Raw genomic sequence first — 12,806 nt, 5'->3', positions numbered from 1 at the left:
ATGTAATATCTTCCTTGATGAAAATGACTTAACAGATTCTTTAAAGCCATTGGTACATATAAGAGTCTCAGCCCTGACTGGACACTCTCGAGTAGAAACAGTCGGTTTTCTAACATTTTTCAGTGTAGAAGCCTTACAGAAACCCTCAGCCACACCTTAACTCTCAATCTTTTTTCCCCCTGACAGCTCCAGAGGTTTCGACGAGACGCGAAGCCCACAAGTTCACCCTGACAAGACTGTCGCTTTGTGTGTCTCATGCACTCCGGTGTTAACGTTTAAACCTCTAAAAAAAGAAATGTAAAAAAGGTTCAATCTGAGTATCCGGTTGGCCGGTCCCACCCCGTGCTGCTCGCTGCTCCTCGGGGCTCCCTCCCCGGTCTCTCTCTCCGGTCCAACTCCTCTCTTCAAACCGGCTTCTCACTCCGATCAGCTGGCAGGGCCGTGACGTCAACACCCACAACCGACCAATCAGACGCGAACCGGAAAAATCCCTGCTGACGCCCACTGTGTACGCACGATGACGATCAGGTACATAGGCCAATGACGACGGAGATGTCTGTGAGAAATAAGGCGGGCTCTAGATATCGTGACCAATGGTATTACATCCGCCCATGGGAGGCGTTTCATCCTCTGACCTATTAGGTGTTGGAAGGTATTATATGTGAAGTGTTAGGAACTTTTCTACACCAGCAGGCCGCAGATGAAATTGAATATAATGAAATTGAATAATCTTAAATAGTTGAAGTAATGAAATGTGTCAACTTACTGTTACTGCAGGTAATGACGCCAGTCAACACTTCATAAGCTTGTGTGTCACACCAACATATGACACTATTTATCTTCAGACACTCAATTCAGATAAGGAAACACACAATTCTATTCTATTCTGTTCAATTATATTCTAGTAGGTTTGTCTATTTTCTAACAGTCATGAGTCAAGTTCACATGTAAGGCCCTGCGTGGTCTAGCGCTGCAGTATATAACCAAACATCTCCCCCTTTATTGGCCTTAGAGGCCCCTCAGGTCTGCCAGTTTGGGTCTTTTCCCAAGTCCAGGTTAAAAAACTAAGGGTGATCGAGCTTTTGTTGTACACCTCTGAAACAGCCCTCCATTTAGCATCAGGGCAGGTCTTTGCTTTTAACATTCATCTTAAAACCCAATTTATATCTCATGCAGCTGTTTTAATGCTGCTTATGTCCAGTCACTGTCTTTTATTTTTCTGACTCTGGAGAGCACTAGAAATAAACTGTACTAGTACTAGTTTATGCAACTGGAAACAAATGCAAATGCTTACCATTATGTGATTTTAAAAAAGCCATTCAATTTAGGGTGTTATTTTATGGTATGGTACTTTATTCATTTCCAAAAGGCACCAGGACTACCACTTGGACTTATTGGCCTTTACGCTTGACAGTTATTGCGGTGGTGGTATAATGTCCCTAACCGCTCGAGTAAATGAGGCACTGAAATGGTACTTTCCCCCTCAAATAAATTAAATTTAAAGTTGAGGTACAGAAGCCTTTCTGATCTTTAATGATTGCCGTTATCAGAGAGACACAGCAGGCTGGAAGTTGTGTCAAACTCTTCTTCATTATATACATTTCCCACCAATGGTCTCCTAAGAAGTCTCCATGTTGAACCCAAAATGTGCAACACTGAAGACCAAACAACCAAAACTCCTTAGCATTTTAAACTGTTTTTCAGCATTGAGTTTCGCATCTTTTTAAAGCAAACACAGCATTCCTGTGGTTTGGAGTGGAGTAAGAATCGGGTTCTACTACCAAATAAGTGATTGCACTTCTCGTGGACGGAAACCTCAATTGGAGGCTTGCTTGTTGAAGTCACTACGATTCCACATTTGGAAAAGAGAGTGGAGTGTGCTACATTTTCCCTTCGAAGTGGAGAAAAAAATTAAAACATTTGTGTGCCAGCTGTGGAAGTAACTCTATTGAGGACTCAAGGTGAAATGAAAATGCTCATGATGTAATTTACATGATAAAATCTTTGCTGAGAAGATTAGCCATGCTACCGTTATATACAGCAGCAACAAAGTTTGAGGATTCAATGTGACATGAAGACATGAACAGCAGATTTATTCCTGAAATACAGTAGAGAGTATAGAGTCTTTGACACTGACATGCAGTGCCCAGCGCTGCATAATTTAAGATACCTGAAGTCTCCTCAAGCCATTGCAGTGCATGCATGAGAAGAACCAAATCTTGGGTGAATTTTCTCATGACTTTTTAATGTAGTGGATTTGTTTCACATGCATATTGTCGCATGTTAGCACGGATTTTGAGAGTGAGGATCATTAGATGGTTCACCTGTGCACATACGGTATGAGCACACAGTTATTGCATGCGTGTTTAGTTGTATGAGCACGCACATTTCCATGTACAAACTATAAATGGATGTGTTCACGTCAGAGGAGAATCAAACGAGTGCATTTTATACCGCACCATATCAGTCCATTTTGGCTGAGGCACAAAGCAGAGAAGTTACACAGATCAAAGGCAACAACCTGTCAACCCTTTTGTTGTAACATATTTTAAACAGGCAGCAACACAATGCCGCCTCAGCACAGTGACACAGCTTTTATTCCTTGCCTCAATTTATGTTGATGCATTCACAAAGCTGGGCAGGAATGCGCCACAGGCACACATCGTTCAAGAAACCAATCGTTCCTCCTCTCAGAGCTCTTGCATGTTTCTAACCCACACCGTGAGGTGGCTGCGACTGTTTTCCCCCCCTTTGTCTCTGCTGACTTAAACCCATCAGGGCAGGGTGAACCGTTCAGTTCATATCTCAGGGATGGTGCATTCTCTCACACACACATCTTTTCAGCAGAACTAATAAAACTGCTCCTGGAGTGTTAAGTAAACCCACATTGAGGGAACAGCAAGCTAGTTTAATTTGCTATGGGTGACCCTCATGTCCAAATACTAGCCATATCACAGGTAATGTGCTATGATGCTATTTATATGAGTTTATCAGGGCTGAGCCCTCTTTAGAGGGGGGATAGTTTGATTTTGGGGTATTTTACTTCTTACACAGAGTCAGATGACATCTTCACTCATTAATGCTTTTCTTATGAATGCAGTCTCAACATTTATGAAGTTGGCTTAGCTCCACACAAGAATGACATTTGTAGGATTTTATACTAGTGAAACCTTTTGTTTGGCTAGTATTAGCAGTAGTAGTAGAAGTGGTAATATAAAGAAATCCTCAATAAAGTATTTAACCCTGAACATTAGGCAAGTTGTATCAGAACTAAGCTAAACTAGGCAAAGCTATGCTATGGTCATTTGCTCAAATTAAGATTAAGATTTAAATGTAAACTGTAGGTACTTTTATATGATTTGTGAAATGAAAACATTTAAGATGACAATCTTCATATCTATCAGGAAGAAAAGCAGAAATCTATAAAACATTTGAATTGTTTGGCAGTGTTGCTTATGTTTCAGGACCCATTCTTGTTTGGTTATGTATTTTTCTACACATAGTGGCAGAAATGTATTAGCCCAACAACCATAATGGTTAATAAACTATAGTGCAACATAGCTGGAGTATGCAATCTTTGTGGATTTCTTTTTCAGCAGTGAAAAATACAAGGCCTTTATTTTCTCTATACCTTCATCTGCACAGTGCAGTGAATCACTTCTGTGAAGGCTGCTAAAATACATCCACGTTGAAGGATAGAGGAGAGTAGAGTGAGATGAACCACTTTTTGTTTGAGACTTCTTTAAACCTCAGTGATGACAGCAATGATTTCTAATATCTACATTATATTTACTGTAAATACTAAATGTGAGTTTAATGTGAGCGAATTTTGAGCAGACATGGAGAGAGGATAACCTGAACAAATCAGTAATCGATCGCTTGGATTTTAAGGGGGGACAACACAAGAATTATACAGACATGCAGTTACATTACAGGCTATGAAATTTTAGTGATGCTTTCAGTCAGTGTGGAAAAAAGGTGAAATTAAATGGTTTAATTTGTGTCATGAGTGTTCATCTTTAATTTGCTCTTTAAATGACCACTTGCCAAACAGACTGTCTGAAGTCACTTATATAACTTATCCTCTAAGTCACCTGGGTGATCAGGAAGGTTAATTTAAACTCAGTGACCAGAAAAACTAAAACCTCTGTATGATGTAATCAAACACCAAAGTTCTGCAGTACATTTGTCAACATATAATGTTCACATTTTTTGACACCAAGTCGCAGAGGATTTGTCACAACTCCAAATATTTGAGAGCTTACTTGCATTTTTGCTGTATTGGCTTGCATTATATTGAAAGGTGGTTTGCTCCTTCATGGTGGCGGACATTTTGATGAAGTTGCCACCCGAATCCCCTGAATAACTGGAAACCTGTGTAACTCTGTGTTATGTTGGTGTTTTGGATTCAGATTGGAATTGTTTAGCTTGATGACAATTGGCCATAAAATTGAGTCCTTTTTGACATCTAAAAGCTTATTGTAATTAGATGAAAAGTTTTAATTTTCTCCTCTTCAAATGTGGTGTATCACATTTAACAGCATACCTGTGGTAGAAGTTGTTGATTAAGAAATCAGAAGGACAGTGCAAAAAATCTACTTTTGCAACATGAGTCAAAAATAATTGAAGACTAGATTGCTTTGCTTAGTAATCTGAATAGCTAATTAGCAGCCTTTGAGTCACATCACAAATGCAACACATTTTGTGGCTGTTCTTGCTTGGTGTGGCTTCAATTTAGTTCAACAGTTAGTTACAACTCTACCGTGGTGGGTTTTGGTTTATAAGATTAAAAGTAGAATAACAATAAAATAATAATCAAACACTAATAATCATATAACACATGTATTAACTTCTCTATTATAGTTTAGACACAGAAAAGATTTTTAACTTTTAACTTGATTTTTAACTTTCAAACCTACCACTTACAGCACAGTGTGTTTCCCTTCATCTCTGGGTGACTAAAGGACTTTTCAAAAATGTATGGTCACATGACAAATTTTGTCTATGCAAACAAGCTGTGGCTCAACTTCCCCACTAGCTCAAATCGCCCAAGAGTAATTGCCAAACGTTTTCCTCACAGTACAAGATTTTCAATAATTAGGGAAACATTAGTAATTCCAAGAAACATTGATGCCCCTAAAACATTCTTTAACTTGTTTGTAAAATCATCATTACAACTGTAATTGGGTTACAGAGTGCATGTAAATAATGTGTGCATTAGTAAAAATAATCTGTTACTAGATACTGTAGGATCTTCTGATGCATGTTAAATTAAATCGAATGACTATTATTTCTCAAGAGGTTGAGGTAGCACACTGTTATTTTACAAATATAGCCTGAGTGAATTATTAGCAACAATGAAGCCAGCAGCCTGTGTTGCCTTCCTTCCTTTAGAAAAGACTTTCATCAAAGAGTAAGTGAGTGTTTACGCTTTGCGTCTGGTGTGACGTGTTTAAGTCAGTGGAAACATAATGCTGCTGCTTCCTGTGTCTCTCGTAACCACACAGCACAGACTCAAGACCAATGCTGTGATTTAAGTATAGCAGTACAACCTGTTAGTTAGAGCCACACATTTTCCATCCATATGTCTCACTTCAATACATGCTCTTATTTTCTTTCTCTTCACTGTGTCCAGTCTCTCCTCTTTCTTTGTTTCTCCCCCTCCCTCAATTGCAATCTTGCTCGAGGAGTACATAAATCCCTCTCTTAAATAGATTCCAAGAAGCAATCGGCACCTCTGCCAGCAAAGGAGCAATCTGGAAACTATTCAAGCCAGGTAATGGCTCTCCAAAGCCGAACAGAGAGAACACATTGCATAGTCATACACACTACAACAGGTGGGGGACTTTCGGCTTTGAGTGAGTGAGACCAACTCTCACAGATGAAACTGCGAGCCTGAAGCCAGGAGTCAGTGGGTTCAACACTGACCCAGCAGGTAACTATAACATATTTATTTCTTTTTGGCTGATTATTTCTTTATATTAATTATTGAATTTTGTGAGTTAATAGGTAATTATTGCAGGTGTAAATAGTGTAAGTGACAGTCAGTAGCCATCTGTATTGAAACAAGACAAAAATAATGTCTACATGTCTACAGTCATGCTAGTGGATCAAGTATGTAGTCAGTGTTGCTTTGAGCTAAATGCTAACATCAGCATGCTAACATGCGCACAATGATGATGCTAAAATGCCGATGTTTAGTGGGTATAATGTTTACCATTTTTATCATTTTAGCTTAACATGTTAGCATGCTAACATTTGCTAATTTGGACTAAACACACATCTGAGGCTGATGGGAATGTCATTAGTTTTGGAGGTATTTGGTCATTAACCAACGTGTTGGACAAATTGAAATTTTGACCTGATAGCGCCAGATGAAAAGTCAGAGGATCACCAAATATAATAAATTCATCCTCTGGGCACCATGGATATCTGTACTAAATTTCATGGCAATCCATCCAACAGTTGTTGAGACATATAACAAAAAACAAAAGTATCAACCCCATAGAAGCACTAGAGGAAAAGTCCAGGGATCGCCAAAATCACCAGGCTTCATCCTCTGGGGACCATAAATGTGTCTAACAAATTTCATCAGAATCCATTCAGTGGTTGTTGAGACATGTCAGTCTGGACCCAAGTGGTGGATCGACTGACCTATAGACTGTCTAACAGACTGACATTGCCATCTCTGTGGTTAAAAATCAGTGTCTATATGTGTCAATGTTTGTGCAGCGTATACATGTATGTTTTCACAGCTACTTAAATGTACTGAAAATGAGACGTAAGATTCTGATCAGGTGAATAATAATTTTAAAATAACATGCTCCATGTCCATGTGGTCATGTTACTCTAGTTCTTTCAATAAAAGTGTCAAGACTTTTCTACAAATTGTTGTCCACAGAGTAGGACTATGAGGTACACCTTTGAACAGGGTGTTATTTTCCCTTTTCAGGTTTATATACTGACTCAGTAAAACAACTTTGAATTGCTGACACCCAATGACCTCCTTCTTGGCCTGTTAGATGTCAGATGCCTCACATACACCTATTCTTCTGTCACTGTCTTTCCTCCAGAATGCCGACTCTTCCTCAGTCTCTGATTTTACCACCCCAAGTGTCCATCTGCACAACCACTCCACCACCAATTCTGTCTTTTTACAGTTATCTCCCACACAGCTTCTTTCTTTCCAAAATCGACACAATTAAACTCCTATGGGCTTCATGGTTCTGGTCCTCTCAGGCTGTCAGTAAGACATCAGTCACAGGGGAGTAAGGGGAGCACCTCTGTCACTTTAAGAAATGCAACTGGCGAAAAGAAACTGATTAGTAGTGCTGGCAGCCAACCACGTGGAGTGCTGTGTGGAGACTGAAGCCAATGAGAAGCCCTGCTGGGTGGAGGTTACAAAAGCAGTCTGAACCCAATGACTCAGCAAAGTTGGGTGCGTGTGAGATGACACTTTGCAGCGATTTAAAGGGCCAGCTTGCTGGCTTGCAGCCCTCTGAAGGAAGCTGAAAAATGCACTTTCAAAATCAGGCCAAGTGTTCACTCCCTCCTTCTTGTGCAGATCACGAAAGTATGTGGCCCAGGTTGTTCTGCAAGGTTGTCGATAAAAGCCGTGCTAGAGTCTACAAGAGGGCTACACCCATCTTTTTTCACTCAGGGGACACTGTCTGACTAAGTGTTGGCCATTGGGATATACAGATGTTTGTTGTAGAATTAGCCAGTGCAACCTTAGATAACATCTAAGGGCATTAAACTATAATGTTTTAAGTGTTCTCACATCCAATTTTACCAGCACATTATCTATGGCCAGCCATTAGAGGGGGAAAAATGATCCATGAGGGTTTGAAACCTCACTTTACTCACTATAGGGCTTTTCTTACTGTATGTAGGAAATATTGAATGAGGCTTCAGCTCAGGGGTTCAGTCTTTAGCGAACTTCAGTTTGATACACTTGCAGTAATGATTACTATGAATGGACTGTATGTCATGAAATCTGTTAATTTAGTTTTGACCTGATTTGTATTTTAAGTCCCTCTCTGGAGAATATCCCTCTAAAGGTTTTAATTTCTCACAATAAGAATCTATTTCACCCCTCCTCTTTCTATAATCTCTTTCCTCAAATATGACTGGCTGAGTCATCCTCACAATGGTACACAGATTTGCAGTTGATAATGAGTTGGCCCTTTCAGCTTTGTTATAGATTGAATGACCCACATTATGATCTGATCAGGCACTGTTCCGTCTTCCTCTCTATACTGTAACACTGAGCAGTATTGTGAAGAAGTCAGGTCTGTGAGCAGCAGTGGAAACTTCCATTAGGCCACAGGAGGAGTATACTCCTGAGTATTGTTCTGGTCAGGCCTGCAACAGTCAGCATAGCACAGCACACCTCTGTGACAAGACAGGGGCTATATATATACTGTAAGTAGCAGTAATTCAGCAACTGCAGCCATCTCCAGCATCCCAGCTACCACTGCAAGAGGAGAAGGGGCCTCTTAAAGGCATACACAACCTCATGTCATGAAAAGAACAGACATTTAGGGAAATACGCTTTTTTGTCGAGGGTTAGATGAAAATAACAATACTACTACTATCGTTCGTTAAATATGAAGCTGCTTGAACCAGGAGACTGTTATCTTAACTTAGCTTACAGACTGGAAACAGGGAAACAGCTAGCCTGGCTCTGTCAAAAGGTAAAAAAATCCACCTACCAGCACACCCAAAGCTCACTAATTAACACATAAAATTTAGTTTGTTTAATTTGTACAGGTATTCACTTTTCGTAGTTATACCTATGAAAGGTAATGCACTATAATTCATATATAACCCACGTAATAGGGAGTCATGAGGCAGTTACATTTATCATTAGGATGCGACCTCTAGTGGCCTCAGTAATTATTATGGGATCAAAGGAGGAAATCAGATGAGGAGGTATAAAGTGCGTCAAAGTCCATGTAGGGAAGTAGACGGGGTAGATGTATGTGTCAAACACAGGACCTTCACCCGGGAGACCGGGGTTTGTGTCCTGTGTGAAACCAAAAGTCAACGCTGAGTTAATTTATTTTAAGTTATTTTAAGTTATGTACGTAGGTTACATAACCTAAGTCAGTTAAGTCACGTGATTAACTTTACGTGACATACGTGTTTACATCACGTGACTTACTGTCAGTTACTAATGTAGCGTACTTATTTTAAGTGTAACCATGTGCTTTTCCTAAACCTAACAAAGCAGTTTTGGTGCCTAAACCTAACCAAACTATGACCATTTCGCAACGTTAACCACGTGTTTATTGTCACCATGACAACAAAGGTCCAGGACACCTGTTGCTGGTTGCTGGACATTCGTAGGATTATGCACGAAAAATGGTGCACTGGTGATTTGTAGAAAAAAAACAAAGCAGATTATTTTTTTTACTTTTGCACACTGCTAGGCTAGCTGTATTTTTACCCTGTTTCTCGTCTAACTCTGCAAGAAATAAGAATATTTCCCAAAATGTCAAACTATGTCTTTAAAACTCCCATGAGTGACAAAACATTAGTGGCAAGGGTCATTTTACATTCAAAAACATCTCTATGTCAGAAATTCTAAATTTCTTGATCTGCTTTCCTAAAACCGTCATTTAGGCAAATATAAATACTGTAAAGAAACTGCTGTTAGCTGTTAGCAATGAGAAACCTTTGTCAAATTGAAGTATTTGTTTAATCTGTCCACATTCCCGGAGTTTTTGTCTACCAGATGGCTGCCCGTGACACAATCCTGGTATTGTGATAACGGTCCTTCTCTAAACAAAATTATATAATGTCAAAAAATACCAGTGTTACAGATCCAATGGCCTTTCTGGAAAGGCCATTGTTGACAGTTCAAATTGAAAAAGATGCTGGAATCCAAGTGATGTTCAACTAAGGCAAACATACTTTACACGGGTTCAGTACATTCTGTTCATAATTGTCAGCTATGCAAATTCACAAACAAGTATGATAATTTTTGCCAGTTGGGGCAAAGGTGAGCTTAAGGTGGAATTTTGCTGAAAACAATGTCATTTGAGTTGTATAGGTGTGCTGGTTTGTTAGGCAACTACAGGAATGCTGGAGGAGTTATGAATGTTAAAATGAATATTTACATACAACTATTTCTTTTCTATTCATGCTACAAGGTGAATGTATGGTTCGTTTGCATAACAATCATGACAACTGCAGATAAAGGATTAATTCTGTTCCCAGTACATTAGACATTGGTCCGAAGTGCTGTCATCCTTGTGCTCTGCTTTCTGTGCTTGTTGTACTTTTCTGCAGTCAGTGAACTGTAACCACTGCCCTCAGTCTGCGTCACCTCTCCACATTGAGTTTGTTTGTTCCAGGAAATGTTCTCACTTGAACCCTGACCCCTTTAAGAAATCACCTACTTTCTTCACAGCTCAGGAGAAAAGGGAATCAGCTGTTTCCTCATTGATTCATGTGATCCACATCCAGCTGTTTCATAAGCTTGTTGTGGCTGTGATGTCAACCCCACTCATTCATGTAACTGTAGCCAGGATTAACTACAAAGAGAGGTTTTTTTAATGCGTAGTCACAGTTGACACTCTGGTACTTCTAAACTGCAGGTATATCAGATTTTGTAGGTGTAAAGGGTTACTTTGCTCTATTATATTATTCTCCTATTATTCTCGTATTACCCATTATTCCCCACACCATACAGGGAACTCTGATCCCTTTGCATGTGAGGACGAGGAGGCCATAGCAATGCGCAGTCGTGCCCGAATTCCCAGAGAACAGCATTTCCATAAGGTTTATCTTGGTTGCCACATGCAGGGCCAAGGCCTACTTACTGATATGATTAGCCTTGCTGGTGGAAAAGGAACACATTATCCTCAGACAGTCTGATCCAACCTCCATTCTTTCCAAACACCCTTATTTGTCTGATGCTTGGAACTACTAATGATGATAGTGACTGAAATGCACCTCTCTCTTATTAAGAAGAAAACAAAATGAGGTGGCAAGGGCTGTTGAAGTTAATAGATGGAGACAGGCTGGCAGAACTGTTGCCACTGAAAGTGATGACATCACTCCGATAGGGAGACTTTGAGAGAAGATGTGTTAGTGACAAGTGGTAGCTATTAGAGTTGACAGGCCACTCTCAGGCACTTTCTTTTTCTCAGTATCAGAGTGCCAGGGCTTGCTTTTTTTCACACCAGCAGGTTAAATATTATCATCCAAATCTTTTGTTTAATTTGAACTCAAAATCTCATACTCAGTGGATCAGTTTGTGCCAGTCAGTTAGCACCTCCAGCAATACTCTAACATGTCTGCTTTCCATGCTGTGACACCATGTGACAGCATTGCAGCAGACAGACCAGCGAGATACCTCAGCCCCAACTAACACTCTGTTTTCCGACATGCACTCTCACGGATCAATAACCTCTTACGTAACATTCTGGTTTTGGACTTCAGGCAAGATTCCAGCTGACTGGAACATGTGACAGGGTTTTGTTGACCCACATTTTCCCTTCCTCCCGAGATCCCTCCCTCCCCTCCCCTCCTGCCATCCCTCTCCTCTTCCCACAAAGTCCCTCCATTAGCCCAAACCCCTCTCTACCCCTTCACACCCTTCAGGAAAGCAGTCATGTAGGCAGTCAGATTCAGACTTGGGTGGGTCAGGCCTTTCTGAGACGTGCCCAGACATGCACCCAAACAGAATGAATGACACACACAGGGAATAGCTGGTGGCTGAGCAGTAGCTTTTACTCGGACAAATGACATAACACGTACAGGAGTGGTCATGAAAAATATTTGACTTTGTATGGTATTTCAGACAGATATATAGTAGTGTGCCATAGTGTTATGGCTTGATGCTTTGGCAACATTTTTTTGTGTGTTTCTCCACTAACTGCTGGCTAATAATCAGTGTTGGGCAGCAACGGATTACTTTGCGACGTGTTACAGTAATGTGATTGCTTTTGAGTACTAATGAGTACTGTGGCCATTAGTAGAGGTTACAATTTGAAATTTGGTATTTACATCACAGTTAGTAATCCCAGTGACGCTCCATTATTTCGACAATTTGAGGGTTAACTTGTTTGCAGTTTTACCGGGAGTTTGATGGAGGGCTGATCAGTTTCCTCTCTGTGCGTTCAGAGGACAGACTGCTGCGGGATGTGTTAGCTTGTTGCAGGGGTGGGAGGTGTGGGGAGGTAGTTATGCTGCAATCACGCAATGTCAGCTAAATATGAAGAATAGAAAAACCTATTGTTATTTCAACTCGGGAGCATTCATGGATTTTCCAGGGGCGTTAACCATTACTGCTAGCCTTGGAGTCACACCATTTAAATAGCCTAAATTAGCTTTTTTTAGTGTGTTTTGTATTTGTTAGCTCCTTTTAAATAGCGGAATTGATTGAGTTAGTGTTAATATTTTATTTATATGTAACTGCTAGCCATGGTGGCAGCCATTTTGCTCCAGTTTTGTTTACACTTCCATAGTTCTTTTCACTAAGTGGGAGATATTAACTGTCAGAAATCCCCAATATCTCCAACTCAAAATTAAAACTCGGAGGCTGTTGTGAACGCTTTTTCTGACCTGGCTAATTATGGTCTGAATGATATGACATGAATGCGGTATTAGCTTCTACCAGAACAGGAGAAATTCGCCTCCTCCTAACTCAAAAGTTGTCTTACTTACATATTCTGTCTTCTTAGTTGCCAGCTAGCCACCATTAGCTTTGCCTACATTCGGTTGAGGAAGAGACTTCTCTAGAATGCTGCATGTAGTCAACGGGGTTAAGCTAACGTTAGCTGTTAGGTATCAGT

Source organism: Siniperca chuatsi, linkage group LG7 (assembly GCF_020085105.1).
Source record: "Siniperca chuatsi isolate FFG_IHB_CAS linkage group LG7, ASM2008510v1, whole genome shotgun sequence".
Lineage (NCBI taxonomy): Eukaryota > Metazoa > Chordata > Actinopteri > Centrarchiformes > Sinipercidae > Siniperca > Siniperca chuatsi.
The sequence above is the reverse complement of the archived record's forward strand: the minus strand, read 5'-3'. Positions refer to the sequence as shown.